At 40.8% G+C, this 21,932-nt stretch overlaps 1 protein-coding gene across 4 annotated transcripts in view; it reads right to left on the bottom strand.

Annotated features, from left to right (window-relative positions):
- STON2 (stonin 2) overlaps positions 1-14,571 on the bottom strand; it is a 77,069-nt gene extending 62,498 nt beyond the window's left edge. For 2 of the 4 annotated variants that reach the window (XR_011096933.1, XR_011096934.1), the window contains exon 1: positions 14,415-14,571. The gene's annotated coding sequence lies outside the window, so the exon portion shown is untranslated. Of the gene's footprint in view, positions 1-13,858; positions 13,882-14,414 lie in introns of those variants that run through there. The other 2 variants (XM_068683027.1, XM_068683028.1) reach the window with 2 other exon arrangements.
- Between the last annotated feature and the right edge of the window lie 7,361 nt (positions 14,572-21,932).

The raw sequence follows: 21,932 nt of genomic DNA, 5'->3' as shown, positions 1-21,932 counted from the left end.
CCCTCAGTACAAGAAGGACATCAAAGCCCTGAAGCGTGTCCAGAGCAGGGCTACGAAGCTGGTGAAGGGCCTGGAACACAAGTCCTATGAGGAGCAGCTGGGGTTGTTTAGTCTAGGGAAGAGAAGGCTCAGGGGAGACCTTATTGCTCTCTACAACTACTTCAGGAAGTTGTGGGGAGCTGGGGGTCGTCCTCTTCTCACAGATAACTAGTGATAGGACTACAGGGAATTTCAAGTTGCACCAAGTGAAGTTTCGGTTAGAAATTAGGAGACGTTTCTTCTCAGAAAGAGTAGTTAGGCATTGGAATGGATTGCCCAAGGAGGTGTTGGAGTCACCATCCCTGGGGGTGTTCAAGGAAAGTTTGGATCCGGTGCTTAGGGACATGGTTTTGTGGGTAATATTGGTGGTAGGGGGATGGTTGGACTGGATGATCTTGGAGGTCTTTTCCAACCTTAATGATTCTATGACTGTGTTGACTTAGCAGGGTTATCACAGCTTTTAGACAGGCAGTCTGGAAGCAAGGAAACACAGCCTGAGAAGATTATCGTGTCAAAGATTTTCAGAGCAGAGGCACTCTGTGGATGAATGTTAGGATGAAAAAAATACACAACATGGAGCATTTTGTACTCTCGGCTTTCAGAAGAAAGCTCTAATCCCACCACCTGACCTAAGCACTTGTAACACAATTATGAATAACATGAAGCTAATTCCCATGCAGATTATATGTAAAAGATATAAATTCACCTCAAATTATTTTTAGTTCTCTTTGCTTTCCAAAATCATCCCCAGTGAAATACCCCAAGCCAACCCATTATGAAACAAGGAGCTTTAGCCAGTGTGCTACCAATGCCACTATGCATTCAGTTAATAAAACGGTGCTACAATTTGCAGAACTACTAGAGGTAAAGCTTCTTTAGGGATCCATTTTACAATACGGATAAATCTGAGTCCTTTCCTTAGCAAAGCAATCAGCACCCACTACTTAAACAATGCAGAGAACACTCTAAGAGAATTTTAAAATTTTTCTCCCTATCCTTTAGAATGCCCAAGCATCTATAGGTATTCCTAGAACTATGGATTTTGGAGCCTAGATTGGGAACAAAACGGTTCTCCTTTACTTTAAGGGAACTACAGTTAAAGCAAAATTTTATGCTGTGCAGCTCAAACAAAAGGAGATGGAAACACATTTCTTGGATCAAAATATTCTGAGGCCAGCAATACACCTCTGTACGTAAATGGAATTCACGTCAGTATAGATTTTGTTACTTCTGGATTTGCGTTACGTGGATTAAGCTTTTGGTGCGGAATTAGGAAAAAAAAAAAAGTGAACTAATTTATCAGATTTTTGTCAAAAGTTTGTAATTCAAAAATTTGTGAAGGTGTTTGACTACTACATCGTAAATATGACACAACGCTAGATGTTATAAGCACTGATCCCAGTGATCCTTACCATCAATTCCAGTGCAGCACTTTGACCACAAGATCTTAAAACTCTAACAGGCTTAAATCTCTGCTTCAAGTTTCCCTTTTTTGCTTAACGCTTTCACACTGGGGTATGCAATTCTGAGTGACAAATGGGTGACAGTTATTTCCAGTTCTCCGAATATTACAGAGCTGGAATAAAACTTACTGGCTGTGTAATCCTCCTGATGTTTTTATTGATGACTTTACATAATCCCTTTCTAATACTGATGAATGTTCATTTTAACATGATAGACTGCTTTTATAACTAGAAACATCTCCTTTCTGATCTCTGTAAATTCAGTTTTTAGCCATTTCTTCTCGTGACACAGTTACTTGTCTCTCCTTTTGTATACCTTTGCTCTAGCAACAGATAAAAGGAAATACCCTTCTCCATTTCTTTGCTAAGCCAACAATATAATATGTGAGCAAGTTATGTAATTATCTTCTTAATTATCAGGAGTCTCATACCCAGCACCTTGCACGCTGAGCCTGCACTTTAATTTGAACTTTTACCACTATGTGAATACAAACACTAACAGTAGTAGCAGTTCATGGCACCACTGAGATACTTCAGAATTAGCTACAATTACATGGTATATTTACAGAAACGCTATCAAAGTAAATTAGCTACTCACATAGTGAGACAGCAAACTCAGTCATTGATTCTCAGTACATTTCAACTGCTTTCAACAGAAACAGCTTAGCACATTTAATCATTTTAAGCACTAAGGATCATTTCTTCAACTGCTTCAAGTTACATACATATGATGCATACTGCAGCAGGCTTTATCACCACTACCCAGAGCTCACTAGAGTACAGTTAGATGGGAAAACAAAAACAAACAAAATAGAATAAAAACCCAAGATGATTAAACTCGGGAATTGCTTTGCAAATGCAGTATGTATAGCAAGTTTCATCTAAATTTATAAAGACTAAGTATATCGTCTTAAACAGCAGCAGCACTAAAAATCTTGTGATCCATACATGATACAATTTTTCTTGCTTATACATTCCCATACAATCCCAAGGACCTAAACAATAACTGGTTACTGTAGCTTGCATTCAGTCATTGTAGGAGACAATGGAAGGGAAAAAAATAAACAAGTTATGCTACAGGTAGCAGAAAAAGAAATTAAGCCACAGGGACAGCAAAGAAGAAATGACTACGACTTTGGATGTAACAATCAAGTTTCATAAACTGCATCAAAGTCTCAAGGAAAAATACGTAATTTTATCTTGACCACGTCTGTTTGGCAAACCTCTACAGACAAAACAACTCTAATAGCATGAACTGCGGAATGATTGCTGCCTTGGGCACATTTCCAAATGAGTGAGAGCTCATGTTTTTTCCTCTCAACTTGGCGTGCAACAAGCAGCGACCATCAGCACATCATGACCTGAATAATAAACAAACTCCAAATTGGAAATCTGTTCTCAAGCCTCAAAAGAAAGTTCTAAGTACATCAGGGTGCCACAACAAAAACAAAACCAGTGACAAATGACAAGAAAAAAGATACCCAAAAGAAATGCAATGAAATAAAGGAACTGAATTTTATTATTACTGAAAAATCATTACACCAGCTTCTGTCTAAATGCCTGAGAAAAGATTACCTTACGAATAACCTAGATAATGACAGGAGTAAGTCATGTTTAATTATTCTACATATTTCCTGATACTGACAATCATATTTTTTCCACGTACAAAGCTCCCCCAGTTTATAAATTGCCATAAGGAAATTTCTGGCATGTTTTAGAACTTGCCCCGGTTTTACTTACTGTCATACGTGCCATTACACGAGTTCCACGATTTCAGATTTAGCTTAAGTTCAGTCATTATCTGTGCATATGAGACTCATATAATGAAAGTTCTCAATAGGTAAGGAAAAACTAGGGTTCAGAGGGAGCCAAAACAGCTCACTTGTGAAGCTCCTCCAGCCTCCCTGGAAGCAGCAATGTCTTTGCCCACTACAGATTACTACTAAGGGAACAGTACTGAGAGCCCTGATAGCACTGTGTGCTCAGAGCTTGGTCAATCTCACTTCAGGCCATTACAAGGTAGGTTACTGCCACTGTCCTATGGGTTGATGATACAGATGGCAATTTTAGACCGAGATGGAGTGAGGCAGTGTGGTACTGAAGGTAACTAGAGCCATCTGGCATACTGGATGACAGAAGAGCGGTGAGGGTCTCTCTGAGAACAGGACCTAGTGCAGCCACACTAACAGCTATACCCAATTATTCCAAACTGATCTGCCTAAATTCAGACTGCAAGTCTGAAACTAGTGTTAAAGTTTAGGTGACCTGAAATGCCCTTATTTTCCCTTGACCACAAAAACCCACCCACACATACAACCATGCCCCACAAACATACAGCTCAGCTATGCTGGAAGCTCACATTTGGTGACAGTAAGAAAAGAGAATCTGTAAGTGACGTGCCGGTAAGGAAGCCATAAGCATCTCCCTCAGGAATACTTGTGCCAAGTCTAATATCTGAAAGGTCAACAGCTGCTGTTTTCTCTACATCACAGTTTATCTGTGGCAGAAGCTCCTCTGTTTTTCAGAGAGAACACCTAAGTTTTTCTCCTGCTATCAACACCAGGGTATTTAAGCTGTTGAGAAAACAATGGTCTCTCTCTTTCTCTGACACATACTCATTTTATCTTGTGAAAGGTTAATATATTCTGCTTTGGGATTGTGAATTTGCAGTAGTCACAACTATTACTCAACATAACATAGCAGGTTGAGGGAGGCGATTGTCCCCCTTTGCTCTGCCCTTGTGAGGCCCCACTTGGTGTGCTGCATCCAGGTCTGGGTCCCCAGCACACAAAGGATGTGGGGCTGTCAGAGCAGGTCCAGAGGAGGGCCACAAAGACAACCAGGGGGCTGGAGCACCTCTCCTGTGAAGAAAGGCTGAGAGAGCTGGGGCTGTTTGGCCTTGAGAAGAGAAGGCTCTGGGGTGACTTTATTGCAGCCTTTCAATACTAAATGGGGGGTTATAAAAAATATGAAGAAAGTTGTTTTTTGCTTGGTCAGATAATAGTAGGACAAGGGGGGATGGTTTTTAACTAAAAGAGGGGAGATTTAGATTAGAGGTTAGGAGGAAATTCTTCACACAGAGGGTGCTGAGGCCCTGGAACAGGCTGCCCAGAGAAGATATGGATGCCCCATCCCTGGAGTTGCTCAAGGCCAGGTTAGATGAGGCCCTGGACTACCTGATCTAGTGGGAGGTGTTCCTGCCTATGGCAGGGGGTTGGAGTTAGATCATCTTTAAGGTCCCTTCCAACTGGGGCCATTCTGTGATTCTGTGATAACACTATCATAAGAGACATTCTAATCTGTAATATGGGAGGAAAATGGCTTTAAAAACTGCTTTCTTCTTTCAAACCCAATAAAGTGATTCATACAAGGAACATATTTATCAAAAGAAAGCTCCTACTGAGCACCCTTGTTTGCACATCTGATACAGACACTGTCATATGTTCTTGTCTAAATCACGTAGCCAAGCAATGCAGATATATTCCATTTACTAAATCCTCCAAAAGCTATTGTACTTTATTTGCTGCTGTGATGATTATCAAGGCGTGTTTTTTCTTCATTCTTTTTTTTTTTAAGTTATCTAAGTGAAGTTAAAAGCAGGGTTGTACAATTAATCACCCCTGAACCAACTATGTCACCGCAGTCTGCTATCACTGAAGACAGATGTCATGAGGTGAGCACAGATCACAAAGCCCTGCCTGTACATATCCTTCTTCTAAACTGGGGCTAGTAACAAAAGAAACAGGGAAGTAAGTGATCGTAAGTTTACTGAAATACAGCACTGGATGATAAACACTGTTCTAGTAAACTCGCATGCTGGCTTGCACGAAATGTCAGCCTGTTCAGCCAGATACTAACATCCTAGCATTGCCTACAGACCTTGCAACAAATTAGTGCTTTACCAGTGTTCACTGTGTATCGCCTCCGTCAGTGAAAGGAGAGCCAGCATAATTCTTTCAACACCTCAGGACTGGTTTCAGTCGAATTGCAACTAAGGTCATGCTGTGGTTTATGCTAGAAATTAGGTGAAAAAAATCTTTTCTAAAAACGGTGGGTACAATTAGTTGCTATCAATCAGTATTAGTTATACTTATTTTGGACTAAGGGAGCATGAAAAAAAAGTCAAGCCCTCAAACACTAGTCACATTCAAGACAAGGCAGAAACCGGATTGTGTAGGCAGAGATGCTTCACTGGAGGCTGAATGCCTACAGAGAGGATGGGTATTCATCTAGCTGAGCTGTCAGTATGTACAGAACAGGAGAACAGATTCTGAGTGAGCGAAAAAAAACAGAATCCAACTGTGAAGCAGCAGAAAAACAAGGACCATTGAGGAAGCGATGCAGCCCTGAAAGAAAGCAAAGAAGTTTGCCTGTGCTAAATGCTGGCTGGAAAATGGGACTAGGAATATTGAACCAGAAAGCCGTGTTCTGTTCAAGTTTTCCTCATACTTCCATATAATTAACTATATATGCAAAAAATTTCTATGTAACTATACATCTATATAACATCTTTGATAACTTCAAAGCAGTAGCAACAATACCTCTCAAAGGAATCAAGTTTAAAAAGGGATCTTCACTGTAAGGGAGATACCATTTTGAGCGCTATGTAAAAAAGCAATCTTAAAATGTGAGGCTGTCTTCCAGTTTGAGGAATTCCCTCTTAATTATTTAAAGCCAGACAAAATACAATACTCTGGAAGAGGTATCACAGGGAACAAGCTTGCCCTGGCAGAAAATTCCTTAGATGATCCAACTGGTCCTTCCTCGTTTCCAGTGTCTGGAGAGCCAGCTGAGATTATGCAATTTAGTATGATGCCAGGACACTGCAGTCCTTCAGGGCAACCCACAAATACCATGTTTGTTGTCACTCTCTATTTTAGACACTCTAAATATAGGCCCATTAGACTTGATGGTGCTGATCATTTAGCATGACTACCCCATTTTAAGAGAAAGAAAAGTATCTCTGGAAGAAAAACGTGCATGAGCAAAGGGACCCAGTATTTTATACGCCATTAGAAAAAAAAATATAAAAAGTATAAACAAAGACCTTGTCAAGTCAAATTCTTACATGGTAAATAGTATGCTTGCATTACTACTAATACATTTGTATGCATTACTACTGTCTAATACATTTGTGTGCAATTGTATTTGTTTAACAATGGTCAAAACATGAAATAAGAGTGTGTGGTATACTAAGTGTAGAACAAAGCATATGAGAAAGCACATTGATGTCAATAAAAATAAAACTCGATTCAGTGGAGAAAATAAGAACCTGTTTTGGAATATCTCTGTCAGCAGGCCCTTACATAGTCAGCAGGGTCAGTAAGATGGTAGTAGAGGTAAATACTCATTCCTCAGCATTACTCATCTTCTGGAAGTTCTTGGGGAATAGAACGCCAAAGGTTTCTTCTCCTCAGGTGCAAAAGGGCAGAGCCTTTTGCTGTGTATGAAGTTCCAAATTTCCTGCTTTCAAAGTACCAACTCTTTGTCATCATCCGCTTCAGTGAGCAGCAGCTGCTCATCACCCTTATGGTGCTACTCCCCTGATAGCTAGCTGCGCTGGTGAGCCAGCATGCAGCTCCACGCGTTCCAGGAAAGGCAGCCAAGATACATTGCCATGTATCCACATGAGGTCATGTAAACTCTGCAGGAGTACACAGTGAGAGGTGGACCCCTGCGGTATATGGAGGCAGCAAATCACTTTTTTTTTTTTTTTTAATTACACTCAGCATTTTGCTGAGGAAGCTACAAGAGGAGCATAGTGTGCATAACAACAACAGCAACAAGGACTAATTTCACCTCATGCTCAACAGCATCAAGTACCGCAGGACAGTTAATGCCAACATTATTGTACGGCTTCCGTGAGATGCTCGTCTTTTAATTGGGTACTAATGCCCAGTTGCAAGGCATTCAGGATGGTGACACATGGGCAGTATTATGCACTGAAATTCGTGTAATCCAGCTCCCAAAGGAGTGGCTGATACTAGCCCCTGGTCTCACAGTGCTTGGAACAGCTCCGACAGTCACTGTGCCAACACACTTGCAGGCCAGCAGTCAGCAGATCATAAAACAGTGATCAAGGATGAAAAAAAGGAATAGACAATGGCTACTCACTCATCAGCTAGGGCGCTATTGCTCAAGAAAACCGTCAAGAAAAGGGATAGCAGGGAGCACTGCATTATAGGCACACTGACAGAGCTGCATAGACACCTGGGGGAGAAGGTAGGCCGTGGAGCGAGCTGTTTGCTGGGGGTGCTTCTGCAGTGACTGCTGCTTCTGTGCCTGGCTCCTGCCAGTGGTATACAAGCACTGCACGTACATGTACTTGTGCGCAATGCACAAAATATAAAATGACACAAATAATTATTCAGAGATATAGAAAAAAATCTCCAGCGTTCACAAAGAAATGAGAATGTCATTTGATCCTTCAAAATTCCACACTTTGAGGATGCAAAATGCTTCAGTTGCCTATACCAAATCAATTTACCATTAAATCATGTGAAGTTGAACTGTATTAGGTGACCAGGCACTCTGTATATCTAACAAAGTATGCTTTACTTATCTATACTTTCAAATTACACACAAGGAAACCAAAACATTTAGATGAAAGTTGCATAGCAGGACAAGTTGAGTCGTGAGCATATTCAGCTCTCAGCTGGACTTGGCTAATGGAGTATTTTACCTTCCAAACTTTTAGACAAGAATTTCATCCATGTTACCTTTCTGGGTACTGTTAGACAACATGTATCCCCAAAGGTAATGATCTTTAAAAGCACCAGGTCTGATTTACACATGACTTGTTTTCTGATATCTCTGTGCTTAAGTAGAGCAACACAGTTGAAAAAGAAATATAAAAAAAGTCCGACAACCCCTCCCTCCGAAACCCCCAGAAGTTTAAGACAGGCTTACTGTTGTCTTGAAGACTCTGAATTCTGGTCACAAACACAAAGCAGAAAGAACTTCATGAAGACTTCACTCACTTCACTGAGAAATCACTACAATGCACCATGGACATGGAGATGGCTGCTGGACACTCAGGTAATACACACAAGGCCTCTGCTAGAATAGGTTTGGAATCTGAACGTTGTCCTTTACGACATTTCTATCAGGTAATGTTACCAGAAGTGATGTATGATTGACTGCATGGCTGCTTACTGACTGAGCCTGCTCTTGAAATGGAAGTAATGCAGCCAGGTTACCCCACCTCCGCACCCAGCCCAACACAGCCTTAAGCAAACATGGTTATTCTGCTCCTCAGCCCATGACACGTCTCAGTTGCACAGCATGATGATATCTGGAAGCGATATAATGAACCTACCAGTCCAAGGTAACGTTAAGGCAGCATTAAAGCACTTTCCAGCTCTTAGGAACCTGCAGTAGCTTTTTGGCAAAGACTCCCTACCCAGTGTACCAGTTTTTCAAATGGGATGCAGACAAGAAGATTTTAAAATATTTGAGATATTTACCTCCGTCTTTCATAGAGGCACAGATCCACAAAGGGACTGAGACTCTCAATTGCTGTTACCAGGCCTGGCAGTAACTCCCTGTACCAGGGCTGTAAACCTGATTCCAGCCCCATTTACACAGAAAAACAAAAGCACGTTGTGAACTACTGGAATTGAGCAGAATTAGAAGAAGTTACTTTTCTTCAAGACAAACAAAATTCCTGAAAGGAAGGGATTAAAACCTTAAAGTTAGCACTCATTTCAGTGTCACAGGAAAGTTTAATCCAGCTGTTTGGAGCTGCAGCTCCCAAAAGATCATGGCCACCCTCAATTAGTCTTAGCTCCAAGCATTTTCCTTTCAACAGCTTGGACTGAATACAGGGAGTATTTGCAATCTTTTCTGGGAAAAATAAAAAAAAAGTGAACATTGATATGCTGGTGTCAAACTCTGAGCATATAAGTAGTGTGATAAACCAATACAGCTGCCTCCTTTCAGAAATTTGGCCAATTACATTGTGGAAGTCACAGAGATGAGTTACTTAGGAGGAGGGGAAAAGCCTGAACTTGCCCAGCCTATTCTACCAGTCTACCTCCTTCAGTGACATTTGAGATTCTGGCAGTGCATACCAAAAAAATATGCTCCCAGATACCCACTGAGCTTTTATTCCTCATGCTGAACCGAATACCTTATAATTTGGAATGATATGTAGGAACACACACCTGATGTTTGCACCACATATAATTTTTTACATATGGGATATAATTTTAGCCAGGCAAGTATTTAAACTTCAGTGAACTGGAAATAATATGGCAAGGATGAGAGAAGCTGGAGCATTTCTGGTGGTAAGTTTCTGTCCTCAAGGAGAAGCTAGTAATTAAACAGCAACTAATCATTAAACTTCATAGGCCAAATTCTTCCCTACAGCTGCTCCACTAAAACCACTTTATTAGAAAAATAAACTGGCCCTGTGCTATGGAGCTTGACCAGGTCGAGTTTCAGTTATGCAGCTATTAATACTTATTCTCTTCCAAAATGCTTAGTAGGGCTATTTCCATGTGCCTCAATCACCCACATGACCACAAAACCACCACATAGTCCTGCAAAATGGTACCTTCTGTTCACGAGAGGCCTCTGCTTTAGATAGCAAAAAAAGAAAATTACTGTATCGCATACTCACCCCCCATTTTCAAGAGTAAATTAAAGATAAGTCTTTCATTTCGTCTCTCAGCTGGCAAACCCAAAAGCCCACAGCTTCTATAAATATTCACATCTACAAATACTGGCTAGAACTTGGCCTAAAAGAGCATAATGAAACAAGAAACAACTCCAAAACCAGATCCTATTTCTCCAGCACACCAGGCAGGTCTGCTGCCCATGGAGCACAGGAGCTCTGCTTTGAATCAGTGCTCCAGCATCCACTGTCTGCTCTTTGAATACGACAACAGTTTTGGATGACTACAGCACCATCATAGGATCTCAAAGTGTACCAGTCAATTCCATCCTCAGTTTCAAGCCAAAATGATAGTGCTAAGACATTTAGTTCGGTTACCTTAACAAATGGAGATGAATCACATTTCATTCAACTCTGGACACCCAGAGTTAGATATCTAAGCAGTCATCTGATGCTCTGTTTATAGTTAATACAAGGAAGATGACACCCCCAGAGTACCCTTCATCTGATCTATTTTAGAACAAGGTGAATCCCCCTCCAGAAAGCCTAAGGCAACCAACTTAGGCTCATATGTCTTTTGCACACCTACATTAGGGCACCTGAAGCTCAGCCAAAAATAACGTTGTACCAGTACCCAACTCCAGCATGTTTTCAACATTTTAGGAGATACTTAGTGTCAGAAAAGCACATACGAAGGATTTGGGGACAGGTGAGGGCAAAAGCTCTTTAATTTATGGCTCCCTTTCAACAGCTGTATAGAAGTGATTTTAAGAAACCTACACATCTCAGTAACCTACTTTCTATAAAAGTATATTCTATTAATAAAGCACTATTTGTTTATATTGCTATCCAAGGGACACGTGTTAATTTCATCTCTTACGTTTTTTAAACCATTATGCTTTGATGTTTTTCCCACATGTGTTCCCATGATATGTAAATATACATCAAGGAATATGTTAAATAAATAAAAAAGTGCAAACAAGCTGTTCAAGATGATATATCCTATGCTTATATTAACCTTATCAATAGGAGCAGAGCTGTAGGGTGAAATACTTGGCATTAAGGGACAGCTTTCACATTACTTCTTAAAGGCTTTTACTTCAAATTATCTCTAGTCTGATCCTGTGGATTGAATTTGCATTAGCGCTTGGAGTACATTAAATGAGCGCCTGGAGTAATACGTCTTCTGGCTTCGTTTCAGCCAAAGCAAAATCAGTTGATGTACTCTGAGATGCAAAGTAAACTGCAGTCAAGCATGGATTATTGGGACGTTCATTTTGAAAGTGTGCTCTTGTTGTAACCAATACACTAATGCAGATACATCCGTAGTTTTTCAGAAAGGGATGGCACTTTCTCTTTTTTTTTTTCCTGTCCAATCTCAGTCTATGAAATTTTACATCCTAAAGTTTTGAAAGTGATAGGATCTTCCACTCAGCTCACTTTATTTGCAAATTTAGAAGATGAACAGTGAAAATTGATAGCATAAGTAAACAGGGATTTGTAAACCCCACTTGGGTGTCTATAGATAAGATTGCTCCCTTCAGATGAAATTCTGGCCCTGGCTGAGATTCTGGCAAAACTTTCACCATCTAAGAGGAGCAAAACTTAAAGTCCCCCTCTTGACAAATGTCCAGATGTATGAGCTGTAACACTTGTAGCTGTGTTTCCTAAGATTCACGTTAACCAGGTCACAGCTACAGCCATACTGCTGAAGACAACACGTGCTTGTATCCAAAGCATACAAAGACAGGCATTCCTTCCTTGAGGTTAAATGGCTGTAAAGTTATTGCATCCATTAGCAGAACTAGCTATCCTTTAGGACACTATGCAGCATGGTTATGCAACAAAGAAAACATATTAAGAAATCAGAGGACAAAAAACATCTGGTTTTGCCATTGAGTACCTTATGGATTTCTTTTTTTTAAATAATACAACTAGCATTTCAGAAAAAAATGCCTGAGAAGTTCCTTCTAAAGGCTCTCCTTTCCTAGCTGACAGCAGAGCAATCCTAAGCGATTGGCTCAGACATACCCAGCTCTTTAACTTGGCAAGATTGGGTTAGAAGATTGCTGCCACCACGTGAATCTTTATAGGTGTGTATACCTTCTTTGATGATGATGCTTTCTTCTTCTCTTTTTAGTTAAACTTTTCCATTTTCAAAGAGAAAGCTAATGTTGTTGAAAAGCTTCAGAGTGATGCTGAAGGCTTTACTTTCACAGCCTGCCTTTAGGCATAGGGCTTTTCAGCAGTTTAGAATTCATTTACGCTGTTCGTTGTCTACTGGCGGAGACCATGATGCCTGCTTTGCACAAAGCCTCAGCACAATACACGGGTTAAAGGCTGCAAGAGGAAGCAGGAGCAGAGCGCCAGGGACAGGGAATCTACGAGCTGTGGTCCTTTAGTGAATGCCATCTTGGCAACCCCTCTCTGACTGGAAAAGTCATCGCTTCTGCAAGAGGGGCAACAGAAGCCTGGTAGAGCAGAACAGCTTGCGAGATTTCTAGCATACATCGATACTATTTCTCAGCCTCGTTTGCTGATGCCAGACTTGAGATAGCTGAAAATTAAGGACTCTAAACACGATGTGTTTAGCCCACTCACAATATGGTTTTAACCCACACACAGTCTGGGTTTCTCAACCAGGGAACTGTACCAGCTGCTACTTCTTAACAGGGTAGCTGGCAAGGTAGCACAAACAAGGGCTCCAGAGTGAAAACTGGGCACTATCGAGATGCAGCTGTCACTTTTGCACATCACAGCCTTTGGACTTTTACCTAAACCAACCACATAACAGGATAGTAATTATGCTACCCATACAATTAGGGATCCAAGGAACTCACACAAAGGAGAAATCTGCAGCCTAAAGACCAAAATGTGCTGGCAAGTTCTTAATGCTAACTAAGGGTGTGAACCATAAGAGGCTACAGCGAGTCTGAACTGAGACACAGCGCAATGTGGGAGAGAAAAATTTGGCCATTTCTCTTCCCGGAAAGTTTAAAGGTCATGTGCTTGATGGCTTTCATGTTTTAGAAATAATTTAAAAGCTACAAGTATAAGAAGAGCAGAGATCATTACATTTGCCAGCTGCGTTCCCATATGTAGGCAAAACGATACATTAGCTCTTTGAGAACTACTGTGATTTGCTTTGTACTTGAGGTCTCCAGAGAAGTTATCATGAAATAACTAACATTATACAGAAAACCACAAAGATTGTTAGCTGACAAAGTCACGGCATTACAGATCAAACGTAATTCATAACAAATACCACTTCAGGTTATAATCAAGACTGAAACTTTTGGAGAAGAGATAAGCTAGCTACTTGGAGGCGAAGTGTTTGGGAAAATAGCGTGCATTGCAAAATCCCATGTAATAGAACCCACTGCAGTAACTGGTCTTATTTGTGGCAACACAAACCTGATCTACTAACAAATTCGTTTAACTGGAAAATATTAAGGCAAAGTCCAGAGCTCACGTGCATATTACACAAGGTAAATTTCACTCAGCTAGGCAGATAAAGAAAAAAAGAAACCAGTCACACACAACAGGCGGTGAATGTACGCGTTTTGCAAGCATCCTATGGTTTGCAGTTTACTTGCCCAAACTAGTAAGTTTACAAAACACAATTTCACAGAAGACAGGAATGATTCATGGATGATTCACGAGTACAGAAATGCTCATGTTTGCCAATTTTTTCCTTGAAAAACCTAAAAGTGCCCTCAAACCAAGACAGCGAACTTACTCCAAGGATAACTGCCATGAGAAAGCCCAAGCAAGCCCTGGAAGCAGCGAGCTGTGAAGCACCACCTGACCTCGTCAGGCTGCCCAGCGTTATTTCTTCATTTGTTTCTCTTTGAAAAGCTCCAGTCACACACACACAAAGATTGTACCGCGGGACAACAGCTGAGCCTGATGGCAGCAAACCAGGCAACAAAATTATTAACGGGAACCAACGGGGCGCAGCGCAGGCACCGAGCACAAGGGGCATTTAACTCGGGGAAGCAGGAGCGAAGGGGCTGGATGTCAGTCAGCACAGAGCGGCACCCTGCACGGAAACCTGCTGTCCGTGCCTTCCTACCCTGCAGCTTACACGGGGTATCGAGGCAGCCCGCAGGAGAGGAGCGGCAGCGCTGCCTTCCACCGCAGCACCCCTCATGCGGACACCGGCCGAGCACGGCAGGACCCCACCGCTGCCCCGCAGGGGCCGGGGCAGGAGCTGACAGCCGGGAGCCCGGTGCTCTCCCCTTGGTAAAGGCGGAGCTAACCCCGATCCCCCCCGTCCCCCGGCTTCCCCCTACCTGCGCGGTGCCGCTCTCCGGGGACGCGCCGCCGCCGTGGGACCGGGCTGGGCTCCGCTGGGCTCGGCCGGCGCAAGCAGCGGCCCCCGGCCCGCCCCGGGCCCGGCGTCGGCAGCGCGGGGCCGCCGCCATTGGGCGCTCCCCAGCGGCGCGGAGAGGGGGCGGCGGCGCCGCATTGGGCGGTGAGGCCCCGGCCCGCCCCCGGGGCGGTGGCAGGGCGCTGAGGGGCTCGGCCGCGGCAGGGGACGGGACGGGCCCGGGGCTCGGCTTCTTGGTCCCGGGTACCGTAAAGGAAGGCTCCCGGCCGAGGGGCAGCCTCCGCTCCTGCCCGTGTGAACGTAAATAATACAGAGGGAACAGCAGTTCGGGAATATATAATAAAAATATAAACGCAGTCTCTTTCGGGGCGTTCAGCAGAAAAGCTTACATATGTCCGCGCTTGTTTACAACTGATCCTAACCATGATTTTTTTATACCCACTTCTACTACAGAGTAATAGGTGCCTCAAGGTTTATGGCATTAGATGGGTAGGTTTCACAGTTCAGGTGTCATTCCCAGCCCATGTGTTCATTATATTAATAAAACTGCAATGCCTATGAAACACTTTTTTTTTTTTTTTTTAAGTGGTGAGGCATAGTATTACAGGCCTCATAATATAAATCTAAAATATTCACTTTGTCTTTAAAGATTCCAGATTTCAATCTGCATATGCAAACAGCTTTATGGAGGCTTTCATTTTTAACTCTTGAACAGTTAAATTCAAGACTGCTAAAAATGAAATTTTTATTTGATAAAGTGGAAGAAAGCCAAGTTGAGGAAAAGGACTGGGGTACCACCCACCCCTCAGCAGGGTGCAGCTGAACCCAGCCCTTAGCAGATTTAGGCAATTACTGCTGAGCATGGAGGAGGTATCATCAGAGAGCTTCCTAGAAAACTGAAGCATGCAAGCTGAGAAATGTTAATTACCTTAACAGCTGCATGATGGCACTGTTTAACAGCATTAACTAACATCAGAGTGACTAAAAAAAAAGCAAATCACACAAGTTTTGAAACAGATCACCTAGGGAGGAAGGCAGTGAAGCACTCCTGCAGAAGACTGGGAAATGCTCAAATGCCAAGAGCAACAGGCCCACACCATTAGGGTGACTGCAGCACACTTGGCTCTTGAACACCCTGGCTCACCCTACCTTGCATTTGTCTTGAAAGGGCTTTCAATGAGGCCTTGCACTCTGCCACCCAAAGCAAGGGCCTTGCCATGGGGCAGGTGCGGGACACAGTCTGGCTAGTGGGTTGATGTGAGTGCCAGTTTAAGCTGGGCGGGGGAAAACACACAGCTTGGACGCTTTTGAACCTGCAGACCCTGTGCAGTCCTACCCAGCAGCATGAAGTGTTCGTTTCCCAAACAAAGATAATCAAGAAAGGTGGATGGGAAAAGAAAGGTGGACTTTGGATAGCAGGTGTAGTCACTTACATATGTAAACATAATGACTGACTACTTTACAGCAAGGACAGGGGATGGCTCTGCCCAGGTACAGCTGCTGTCTTTGTCTCTTCTCATAAGTCATTTATGAAACAAAAGTACTATGGATTAGCAGCTCCCCTATACATTCCCCATCTTTAATAAAGCCAAGAGCTAGAACAATGTCACTGACCTCTGCTCCACTGATGTGGAAGAGATCTCACCTAGTAACAGAGTTCAAGGGACTCCAAGTCTGTCAGTACCATCCAGGTTTGGTCAAGCCTTAAACCCCATTTCTTCCCTCCAACAACGTAGATACTGAGCAAGACTAGAATCATCCCTAATCTCATTTGTTTTAAATATACACATCACCTCATTTTTTGTTCTTTCAACTTGGCAGACAATATAATGAAATATTAATGTTTAAATTAAAAAAAGAGGATACTTAATAATCCATTACATTTTGGGAAGCTCTTAACTATGCTATTTTATTCCAATTCAATCCAATCCAAAACAATGATTCCCAAGCAAATTTCACTGCAGATTTTATTGGATTACATCAGTTCATAAAGTGAGATATATTTAATTGTATTAAATGAAGTGAGAAAGTGCCAGCGCGATCTCTGGAGATTGATGTAACCCTTAGTGACACCTCAGCAGAGGCCCAATTCAGCAGTGTACTGAAGCACATCCAGATTATTTTTTTTTTTTAACCCACATGGACCTGTTTCCATGACTAAGTAAATTCATGCTCCACATACCTGTTAATACCACGTCACAAAGAGTCCAGCTTCACAGGCATATTCACGTATGTGCCTCAGCCCATAGGTTGATATTGACTCCACACAGAACAGCAAGATAAAATACACAGGTATGCCAAAATTTGCTTGTTCAGCTTCCTTACCTTACATGCACATGGATGCATGAGAAGTCTTGGCTTCAGCTGACACATGCAAGCTTGGAAGACCTGAGAGATGAACATGGCCTGGATATTTGTGTTGCCCCAGTTTTGGCAAGATTAGTTTAAAGCTGATAGTCTATCACCTTCATTTCCCATGCATAGACCGGGCATTTTCCACATGGAAAGAAATTGCTCAGGTGTCCAAGCACCCTTGTTTTGCCATATATCAGCAAACCAAAGTGATCAGTAGCCACAGAGAATGCTCTGTGACATGAACAAATGAGAAGTTTGTAGGACAGTAGTGCTACAAGCACTGCAGTCAGTGTAGGATTCTGGAAGTGTTAAGTGCTTATAATAAAAGTGACAAGTACAGGGAGAGTTAAAATGTACATGTTTGCAAAGTCTTTATGTAATTTGAAAACTTCCTTTCCCGTAGTTGCAAGAAAATCTTAATTATTTCACATCTAGAAATCCTGAGGAGACAAAAATTTGTTTTATTGTACTTAAATAAGGAATAATATTTTTAAATGACGCAGTCTACCTTTTGTCCTAGTACCTTTCACAGAGAGCTCTTATAGAACTAATGAGATCCTAAATTTGAAGTGTTAAAAAAGGAAGCTTACTTTTAGCTTGCAAAGTGATTTATTTTCCCCCAACTGCTCATTTTCAGCATTTACCACAGAACTTTTTCAGTTTTCAGCCAAAGGATGAGTAAATATGAGAATATTTTATGATGCTGAATATACAGAAACATTTAAAAATCATTCCTATCAACCTATGCTTTGGAGATAAATTAAGAATGACAAATGTAGTGAAGAGCAAACTTCTGGGGGCTTTTAAAGTCAATATCATATTTAGGCCCCCATCAAAGAAGAAAAATTTAACGTGTACAATTTTTTTTTTTTAGTATCTTTGTGGAGCTCTTCACTGAACATGCAAGGTATGCCTATCAGAGTAAGTGAACATTGTTAATACACCATCACATTCGCTAAAATGGGTAGTTGAGACATCCATGTACATTAATCAAGAATCATTTCTTTCTTGCTCTTTTTTGAGGAGTTCCTACTTGCACCCTTTACCTTCCAATGAGCAAAAGATTAGATTCTTAGTAGGAAATCCATACAGCTGTTTATTTAGCAAAGGGGCAGAAAAAGCCAACACAGCTGTGTGTAGTGAGATCACATTTATCTCACTAAGCTTGAACTCTTACTTTAGTCACCTCCCTTCTGTGCAATGTTTCCCAGAGCTCAACATCAAGTCAGACTCAAAATTACTTAAGATATGAAATCCTTTAATTATCCAATTGCAGATAAGCATTTAGCATCAGGCTTTATATTCCATTATAAAATTTATAGTATTTTGTGTAACAACTATTCCTAATGGACTGTTCAGACCAATAATCAAGTTGATGAGAACCAGAGAGTAAATTAAATGCTACATGAAAAAATTTAACCCAAGTCCTCTTGATCTCACAGCATCAGTAATGAAGGTAATCAACTGCTGGAAAACTCAAAAAGCATATAGATTTTCAGGCCTTCTGTTTTTGAATTTGAAGGTGGATCCTTTTTATAATTCAAATGCATTAGCTGTAGGCTGACACATGCCAGATATTTCTTCAGTAGTTTTAACATTGGCTATAACGATGTTAGATTATATGAAATGCATTTTTTCATATGTCCATTTTTAATAGCATTAATGTGAAAAATACTAATGCAAGTGAGCTTTTCCATTAAAATTGTCAATAGGTCTGGAAAAATATGAAAAAAATATTTAAAAACACTTAAATGCCATTAATTAATGCATTTCCAATATATAGTAAACTCCAGAACCTACCAAGCTTTAAAGTAAGATTGGTGAGAAACAAGTATTTCTGTAAAGTACACATTTGAAGGTATTTGTATAGCTCAAATATTTTACCAGATGGCCTCATTAGCCAAAAAAATGATTGTTAAAAAAAGATCTCTACCTGCTGCCAAACATTTTCACTTGCTTTAGTGAGAAAGAATATGCACTCGAAAAAAATCTAGAGTTAACTTTGCAAAAATAGCTGCTGTCCTGGAAGCTATGCCCAACTAGTCCACATGTTATCGGCAAGAAGTATCCCAAGAGATGTTGCAAGAGAGACTAGTACAAATAGCTATGAAAAACTTAATGTACAGTAAGCTGTGCAATCAATTTAAGGTTTTCTTTTTTGTGATTGAGTTTACAAATGGACCAGTTACTTCAGTTTGTCTTTGAGTCTGACTTTTTCTGAAGTTAGGAAAAATATTACAAATAAAGTATTTTCTTGGTATAATATATAATATGCCAATACCCACTGCTCAGAATATTTAGCAATATGCTACATTTCACATTAGTGTTTGTTGTAACAGTACCTACGTTAAAAGGTAGACAATGACAAAGAAGTTCTAACAGCAAGGAAAGGAGAGGGAACATTAGAGGAAGTGTTTATTGGAAGAGAGGATCAAGTATAATACAAGCTAACTTAAAAGTGCAAAAATCAAGGCTAACAAGTGTTTTGTTTACATTATTAACTTTGATTAGGGGAACATTAAAAGTTTATTTTTAAATGAATAAAGATTTGCATAGGGAATACATGTTCTAGGGAACTCACTCTGCACTTCATGAGTTTACCTTTTAAGTACAAAAAATGAAAGATTTTATACATAACAATAACAAAGTTAGAGGATAGTATACTTACAGATTATTACTCTTTTCTCCTCTACTTCTAAGACTGTCAAGTGTAGTTTTAACACAAAAGAGGGAGAAAAGAGCTGAAAATATACTTGAACAATATCAGACATATAGGAAAGTCAGCTCTTGAAATTATGGTCTGACTTTCAGATTGGTAGGGAAAGGCATCTGAGTATTTTGATTTTTAGCAGAGTTGCTAGCAGTCTAGCTATACTCCAGCCACAAAATCAGGCACAATAGGTGAAGGAGAAAAGGGCTATAGTGGGAGAAGCTTTCATACATTTTTGTATGAAAGACCAAGTAGGAAGAAAACAGAGCAAGCTGAGTTAGAGAAGAACAGTAAGAGACAGTTACTGGCTGATCTCTGAATGAGAAACAAAAAGATCTGTTTTCTAGGGATAGGAGAACAGATCACAGATTATGCTTCATAGACATAAGCAAAAAAGGTTTGACTGATTTATAGATCTGTCCAGTCAAACCCTGGACAATGTTTTTGCAGAGCTCCTGTTTTTTTTTTTTTCCTCCCCCTAAAATAGGTACTATAAAAGACAAACTCCGTATCTTTGCAGGTATTTCCATCCCCTCTTCAAGCACAACATGGCAACACATTCTTCTGACTTAATCATGTAGGAGAGTGAGATCTGAGGAGCACACATTTAAATGTAAGTAGTCCAGATGGAGCACTCGGTAATAGCAGGCTGACAGATAGTAATAACACACAAACTTTAGCAGCCCAGGGTATGTAATTCTTCAGCAGGCCTTTCCAGAAGCTAGTGACCTTTAAATTTTGACTTTTTACTTATTAAAAATCAGTAGCTCAGTATGCTTAATTCTCACATGTGTAGAGCAAGTTCCTGAAGCTCCTGCAACCAAATGGTTAGCTCCTTTCTCTCAATATGTATACATAAACACATGAAAATTCTCCCATGACTTGACAGTATCTGACAGTGTGGAAATTACTTTTCCTAATCCATGCCTGAAGCTTTTTTTTAACAGGTCCAAGTCATCATTTAATATCTGATGCCCCCCTGTGGCTGAAAACAAGCACCCCAGGCATAAACATTTCTGCAGCAAAGGCAATTAATTTGAAACAAAAAAAAGAACAATGTTAGTACGAACCTTGTACAGAGATGGAGCCACATGCAATAGAGGGAAACCTATCTAATTATGCATGATAGTTCAGGCCTGTGATTAGGAAGAATGAGTATCAACAGAAATGTAAAAAAACAGGGACAGGAAATACAGGAAGTATTAGACACAGAATTGAGGAAATTTAAATATTTTGTAATAAAAATAATTTTTCCAAGTTATTCCCAAAAATCTGGAATTGCAGTTAGTGTTATGTGGAAGGTTATGTGGCAAGCTCAGGAAGTTCAGCTGCACAGAAATCCAAGTGTGAACAACCAATTCCCTAGGTGAACTGCCTGAAATATACATCACACTCAAAAAAGCTTACCAGAATAAGCAGCACTGATACCTTTAAGATTAAAAGCATTCCCTCTGGTTTACTACAGAATCCAGCTACTGTGCTGCAGAACATGAAGTTCCATTTACCTCTTGCTACCTGGACTACAACTACAGTGGTGCTCCATCTCCACTTTTCTTTCCTGTAAATTAAAGAGAAGACTAGACATTAAACCATTCATTACCTGGATAGGTGGTATTCCATCACAGCTGAGCTTTTGGAAGACATCACTTAGTCTTCTGACTTTCTTGTATTAGAAGACTACAGTCCTTGAGTTTTCCCACCACAGAAAGCTTGTAGGCAACATGGACTTGCTTATCAACCTGCAAACCTAACCAAATCCATTCCATAGCTTCCATGAAAAGTGCTTTTGAGGTAGTCAAGTAAAATAAGCTGTCAACATCTGTCCCCACCTCACCTGAGCACATCAGCAACTATGTCTTAAGCCACAGGCAATCCTGGAAGCCTGTCACTAAGCTTGAGCTACAGGAAGGCAAGCCAAACAAGCCTGTTTTGTTGCAGGACAGTCTCAACAGGTGTTGAAAGGCTCCTCAATGCATGGAGTCTGAAGGGACAAGTACATGCAAAGAGGGCTGAAATGGAAGCGAACCTGTCAGGCTCCCTTCCTCAGTATCTGCTTCTAGTCACGGTGTTATCCACATATTAGTATGGACAATGCAATAGTAATGCTAAAGGTATTAGTCTTGAGTCACGCAGCAGTTCTGTCTGCTATAGACAGTACAGATGTTGTATACACTAGAAAGTGTCACACAGAGGGCAAGTCTCTAGCATAGATGAAAATACAATGCATAATTTCCACCCCCCTTTCTATGCCTCTTAAATTATATATGTGTATGCGTGTATTTTTAAGAGGAATAAGAAGTGAAATGTGAAATGTGAGCATCCTAATAGGAAGTGAGGCATTTAGTAGTGACAAACATCCATACATATGATTAACAGTTGATGTCCTCCATTACCAAAACCACTGTGAACACAGGG

The sequence above is a fragment of the Anas acuta genome, chromosome 5, assembly GCF_963932015.1.
Source record: "Anas acuta chromosome 5, bAnaAcu1.1, whole genome shotgun sequence".
Taxonomy (NCBI): domain Eukaryota; kingdom Metazoa; phylum Chordata; class Aves; order Anseriformes; family Anatidae; genus Anas; species Anas acuta.
The sequence above is the reverse complement of the archived record's forward strand: the minus strand, read 5'-3'. Positions and strand labels throughout refer to the sequence as shown.